This window comes from Vigna unguiculata, chromosome 2 (genome assembly GCF_037176805.1).
Source record: "Vigna unguiculata cultivar grain cowpea cultivar isolate G323 ecotype 2 chromosome 2, ASM3717680v1, whole genome shotgun sequence".
In the NCBI taxonomy this organism is placed as follows: domain Eukaryota; kingdom Viridiplantae; phylum Streptophyta; class Magnoliopsida; order Fabales; family Fabaceae; genus Vigna; species Vigna unguiculata.
In genome coordinates, this window is record NC_140793.1 from 3,702,800 (window position 1) to 3,709,177 (window position 6,378).

Sequence of the window (6,378 nt, forward strand, 5' to 3'; positions counted from 1 at the left end):
CCCCTGTTAATACCAAAAAGTTAGTGCTTATATTATTACGGCATTGCTATAATGTTAAAGCTGTACGAAAAGAACCTTATTCTATGGAATTTCTTATTTGATGGCTTAACATTTTGGTTTTCATTATTATTTTGGAGGATGGTTACATATGACAATACAACTAGAACAAAAAGAAAAGTAACTTAACCATTTTGTATGACCCTACCCTAATATAAATAAATTCAATAAAAGCATTCATTTTCATAACACATCTCATTAACTAAAAAGAAAAAACTTCAAGGCCACTTCAAAATAAGCAATCAATACAAATATCCATTCAAATGGTATTAGTAGTGGAGGTAGCATTTGAATGATAATGACATAATAAGCAAGTGCACCAATGAACCAAAATGTAAAAGGAAATTAGAGTTGTTCCCCTAGTTCATCTTCAGTTCTATCTATTCCTGCTGGAGCCATTGCAATCAATTCATCTCTAGTATATGTTCCATCAGTTCATTTTCAAGTCTCCTGAGAATGGATAAAAATTGATAAAATTAAAAAAATCACAAAGCCATGCAGAAAAGAAATTGAAAAATATGCTTAAAGAAAATAAGGATAGCTTAAAACATCAACTCTAATAGCTAGTCCTAATACAATTATTGACTCGTTTTGTCCAGAACAGGGGTTCTTGACTCGTTCTCTAAGTCTATAAACATTGATATAAAAACGTATGAAGGAACAAAATCAATTCTCTAATGAATATGAGTTATGATTTGTTGCGTTTAATGAGTTATAGAAACATCTTTGGAATACTTTGAAAAAAACACGTACTAGAAAAATCACCGATGAAAAAAATCCCATAGATTCGACCTTAGTACAATACTTTTTCATTATGGTGATGTAGAGTATTCAATTGATCCCTAAAATAATTTTAATCATCAACATTCACATATAAGTACCTAAACCCCTCAATCCAAAAATTTCCAGTTCAACATTAATCAATATCATCATCCTTATTTAAAGTTGACAACATGTTATAATAATCCAACAATCCCAAAACTTTGCCAGGCATCAATATAAGTTGATCCCAAACGAGAAATAAATAGAAGCATCCAAAATATCAATTGAATCTCATATAAGCATTACAACTTGGTCATGAACCGAAAACTCCAACACTAACTCCATACATAATCAAATTTAAAGTTCAAATAATAAGGGAGATGAACAAATGAGGCTTGGAAAATTGTGAACTGCAGATGCATAAAATTACCTAGATGGTTTTAGGAGTAACAAGCGTTCAGGGTGCAGAATAGAATTGAATTCTGATCTGAGAAGGTGGAAATAGTGGGTTATTCTTGGCAAGTTTTGATCCAACGGTTTAGGAGGGGATAAAGAATTTATAAGCCATATAGAGATTTCAATACTCTTAAAGAGACCTATGTTAAATAGAAGCTCTATGGTCTGTATTTGAAGGAGTTGCTCAAATTATAACTAGAATGTAAATGGCCCTCTAAGTGGTCTGTATTCAGGCACGATCGTTAAGTGGAACCTATAAGCTATGGTAAACAATGTGAGTGGCTAAGAGATAGCTATGTTTTTTATCTGTTAAATACAAGCACTACAACTCTCTTTTTTTTGTATCCCTTAAGTTCTCAACCATGCCCTTTGACTAGCTGCTGGGGAAACTATGCAAAACAATATTCTGACTCGAGTCTAGAAAATGCTTTGTTGATGCTTGCAGATCAGACATTGCTTGGAAATTATGCAGAAAAGCTTTTGCCTAGTGGTGGTATCAGAAGTTTTCAGTGGAGGCACTCTAAGATAGAAACAAGAACAACAAGATTGATAAAAGTTTGGGCGAGACTGGTTAACCAGAAAGCTAGCATACAAAGAGTTAGGACCAGTTCCTATGCTCTACATGGAATTGTAGGAAGCAGTCAGGCTGTGTGCCAAAAGAAATAGTTGCAACGGGTTTAAACACATTTCTATGCTGACAATGATGCTATAAGACCTTGTTGTTGGAAAAGTGATGGAATACCACTTTTGGATGGATTGTAAATGTTGTGAAAATAAGCAAATGTGAAAGGAAACGAACAGTTTGGGAGCTACAATCAAATGATTATCAACAAGACTGTGAATGAAATAATACAATCAATGGAACATGTTGTGGGAACCTGTGATCTTTAAGCATGCTATAGGAGAAAGGGTGGACCTTAATTCTTTTGTTTTGTGATTGATATGTGGGTTTGAAAGCCTATGGTGTGCTTGAATAGTTTTAATGTACTAATAGGTATTTTGGATGGTTAATAATTATTTATACTTTTAATTTTATATATATATATATATATCTATAACTATATATAAAGGGGATTCCCTCTTTTGTGTCCACATTTCATAATTCCAACTTTACCCTTTATAATTTAATTATTTATTAAATTTTTAAAAATTAACGGTTACTTTTACAAGTTTTTATAAAACTATTTACTTATCTCCTTCTTCTTTTTTCTCCTACTATCCATCAATATTTATTTTTCTCATATTTTCTCCATATATTTCACTTTAATTTTTATAAATATACTTTTATTTTGTTCATTAACTTAATAACATTACAATATCATCAATTATTAATATAATTCAAAAAATGCGTACATACAGACGCGATAGCGCCTGTGTTTACGCTAGTATATATATATATATATATATATATATATATATATATATATATATATATATATATATATATATATATATTAACCTTCTTTTACACAATTTTTTACATATTTGGTTGCTTTGTACATAGATTTTAGCACCCCTAGTATTCTTTATATATATAGTTTTGTAGTCAATAAAAAAGAAAAGATCAAGAAACATTATATAAATTTTACTGCCACATTCTCACGCCTCGAACCTCTCATACATGATTATGCAGAAAAACCAAAAGTACAATAACAATAATAAAATTAGAAAAGTTGTTTAAGTTATAAAAAACAATATTAAAGTATGTGACATTATTCAACCACTGAATAAGCTCACAAGAGTAGTTATTATTACATTGTATTTTTTTTAATAGACTACCAAGGACAATAGAGCACAATACTGCAAGTCCATATAATAAAATACCAATCACATAATTTTTCCAAGTCCATAAAACATGCATAGAAACTCAAATGCATAGAGTAAGAACATAGAACTCTAAATCTCAAAAATTCTTAAAACATACAATGCAACATCTTGATTGGCATTGACTCTGCAATGTAAACCCATTTCACTGAATGAGCATGGGAATTGGGATCACTGCCACCAATACGTAAGTAATGATGCCACTTTTGCAATGAATCTATTGTAAGCCACCAGAAAAGTGAAAATTGTAAGATCCGGGAAAATTAAATAATTATTTAAGTAATTATTTAATTAGGATGGGTAATAGGAACAATTAAAGTAATTAATGTGTGGAACTAGGATGTGGAAAAGTACTAGCTTAAGTGGTTGAGAGTACTTTATTGTGTGTGAGGACTTGGGTTTGAGTCCTATATGTGTCACTTGAATGTTAATTAAATTATATATTTTTGTTTGATTATATATGGAATGCGTGGAGTGATGATAGATTCCTAAAATTGTAGGAGTTATTATGAAAGATGAATTGGTTTAATGGTTGTGAAATTGACTTGGTGAGTGAGGGGTTGTAGGTTCAAACCTGGTTGAGAACTAACCCATTTTTCTTTTTGCCAAAATTTCGTTAGCCAAAATTTCGTTAGCATGAATATGAAGAGGGCTGGATACATCATGTGAGGGAACTTAATTAGCCATTAAACCTTCTTTTATTTAATTTCCGTTTTAGTGGTAAAAAGGGGTAATTAGAAAGGTAGTGATTCAAGAAAAGAAAGAGAATTAGTAAGAGGAGAGGTATTGAGACTGGAGTGTGAGCGTTGGGTGGAGAAAGGCTGGTGTGGGCGTACTGCAGAGAGGAATTGGAAGGGAAGAACCATGTGACAGGTGCAAATCAAGTGAGGAGGAGGTTTTGCTTCAAAGCACACTCACCAATTCGGGTTTGGAGCGAGGATCAGAGGTTAGGGGAGTTGTTTTATTATTTTTTTGATTGGAATCGAATAATTGTGCAATGCCTTGAATCATAGCATGATCACTGTGTCGTTTTCTGCACTGTTGTATTGAAGTTTCTGGATTTTTCCAGAAATCGCCTAGCGGTTCATCCCCTACCGCCAGGCGGCACATCAGACTAGTGTGTTGTTCTTTTTTTGGCACGAACCGCCTGGCGGCGATGAATTTCTGCCAGGCGGCGCGACACTGTTGCGTTCTATTTTGGTGATTTGAAATGTTGTTTGCGTCTTAATCAATTGGATTATTGAAATTGATATGTTTAGTTTCTAGTGAATATTTGGTTGGGCGGAAATCAATTGGAATTCGAAGTATGGCAATGTTCTAGGTATAATCGTGAATAAACTGATTTGGGAGAATTCAAGAGGGTAAAGATCGAGGAGTCTATATGCATTGAATTAAGAACAGGAAACTAGTCCTTAATAGAGATATGGTCATTTCTGGGTGAATGGGTGTAGTGGAACTGAGTACTGGAAAAAAAGATGGAGTCTGTCACAGATGTGAAAGAAGCCTGGTTCGTGCAGGCACTGTTACTCCGCCTGGCGGCAAGCAAGGCGCCGTCAGGCGATGACGCGGCAGGGGGCTATTTCGTGAGGTCTTGGTGGCAGAATTGAGGGTAGAGATTTGGAGTAGGTGAGGGTATTGGTAATTTGGCAACATAGAAAATTGGGGGAATAGAATACTGGGATGATTGATTTAAGGGGTGGTAAAGAGTAGATGTATAACTAATTATGGTCTTGGATTGTGCATAAGGGAGAAAAGGGAGAGGGGAGAATTGTGATTACTAGATCAGGTTTCTGGAAGCATGGTATTGGTGAAATTGCGACTAGCCAGGGCTGATTATGACTAAACAGATTTTAGGTAAGGATTGGGGGGATAATCAGGAGTGTCGATAATTGGTTATGTCATATTGCATGGGGATTTACGGGGAAGAATTCTAAGCCGATTGAGAGGGAAGGTTGGCTTAATGCAGTGGGATGTACCTTGGAGTGTAATTGAGGGTATTAAATTGTGGATTGTGCCCTTAGAGAGGGATGAACTGCCTTACTATAACAAAGCTCATATATAGTAAAAACTTGTATAAAGGGGTGACCATGGTAAAGTTTAGGTGTTGATACTTATGTTAGTTGTAGACTAACCATAATGTACATTCTATAGAATAGTTTATTCGGGACCCTGGAATGGAGCCACTTATCAGATTAGACTAACTGAGTTGTTAAAAGAAAAAACAGAGGGGTTTCACTACTGATACAGCGCCTGGCGGCACAGGTAGGTGCGCCAAGCGGTGGGACAAGCGTCAGGGGTCCCTGTATGGGATGGCGCCTGGCGGCACGGTGAGGTCCACCAGGCGGTGACGAGAAAACAATGGCCTAGGGGGTCGTTGGCGCCTGGCGGTAAGTGGATACCGCCAGGCGGTCTGGAGCAATTGCGCGTGGGTAGAGCCAGGCGAAAATACTGTTGTTCTTTGCTTTCTTGGTGTGTTGTTTTAATTAACGATGATGCTTTGCTTGGATCGAGAGATGTTGTGCCATGAGCGGGTAGGTTCATGGATGGTGGATGACATGTGATGATATGAGCGGGGAGGTTCATATCCAGTTACTCTCACGTGGGGATACGGGCGAGGTAGGTTCGTATGTTCCGTGCTCACGTTGAGAGATGCCACCTGCGGGGAGGTACGGGGCTGGTGGATCACATGTGTTGGACTACAGGCGGGCAGGTCCGTAGAGCAGGACTACGAGCGGGGAGGTTCGTAGAGTAGGACTACGAGCGGGGAGGTTCGTAGGGGCAGGACCACGAGCAGGCAGGTTCGTGTGAGCATCATATTCCCGAGTCCAAGGCTAACCAGTGGTGTGATTTGAAGGCTATAAAGCCTTGGGGTTAAAGTCTTGGCCAAGAACTAACTAGAATGAATAAGATGGGTGTATGCTTTATTTTGCATAATGTATATCTCTTATTTTATTTTTCTCAGCTCACCCTTTCTTGTTTGTGTGTTTGTGTATGGCGATGATTGTGTGATTCGTTACGCGGGAGCAGATGTTGACACAGGTGATGCTGAGGATGTCCAGGCGACGGAGTGAGGGCTAGCTATGGGATTAGAGCTAGGATTTACTCACGTGTATTTTATGCTTTAAATACAAATTTTGTGAACTTGTAACATTTTATGGATTTAGTTATGAGTTTTGGTGCGCTCTTTTAATGAATTTAAATTTTTCTCGCATTGGGATTTTTATCAAGATGACGTTTAATATAATTATTTCTTTTATTATTTATTTTTTTAGTAATATT

General features: G+C 36.3%; 1 long non-coding RNA gene across 2 annotated transcripts in view; it reads right to left on the reverse strand.

Moving 5' to 3' along the window:
* Window positions 1–292: 292 nt before the first annotated feature.
* Window positions 293–6,378, reverse strand: part of LOC146888218 (uncharacterized) — a 7,333-nt gene continuing 1,247 nt past the window's right edge. Inside the window, exons 4-5 of one of the 2 annotated variants that reach the window (XR_014992942.1) lie at window positions 3,200–3,316; window positions 293–507 (exon numbers count right to left, since the gene is read on the reverse strand). This is a non-coding gene — a long non-coding RNA (uncharacterized LOC146888218). The remainder of the gene's footprint in view (window positions 508–3,199; window positions 3,317–6,378) is intronic. The other variant, XR_014992941.1, reaches the window with a different exon arrangement.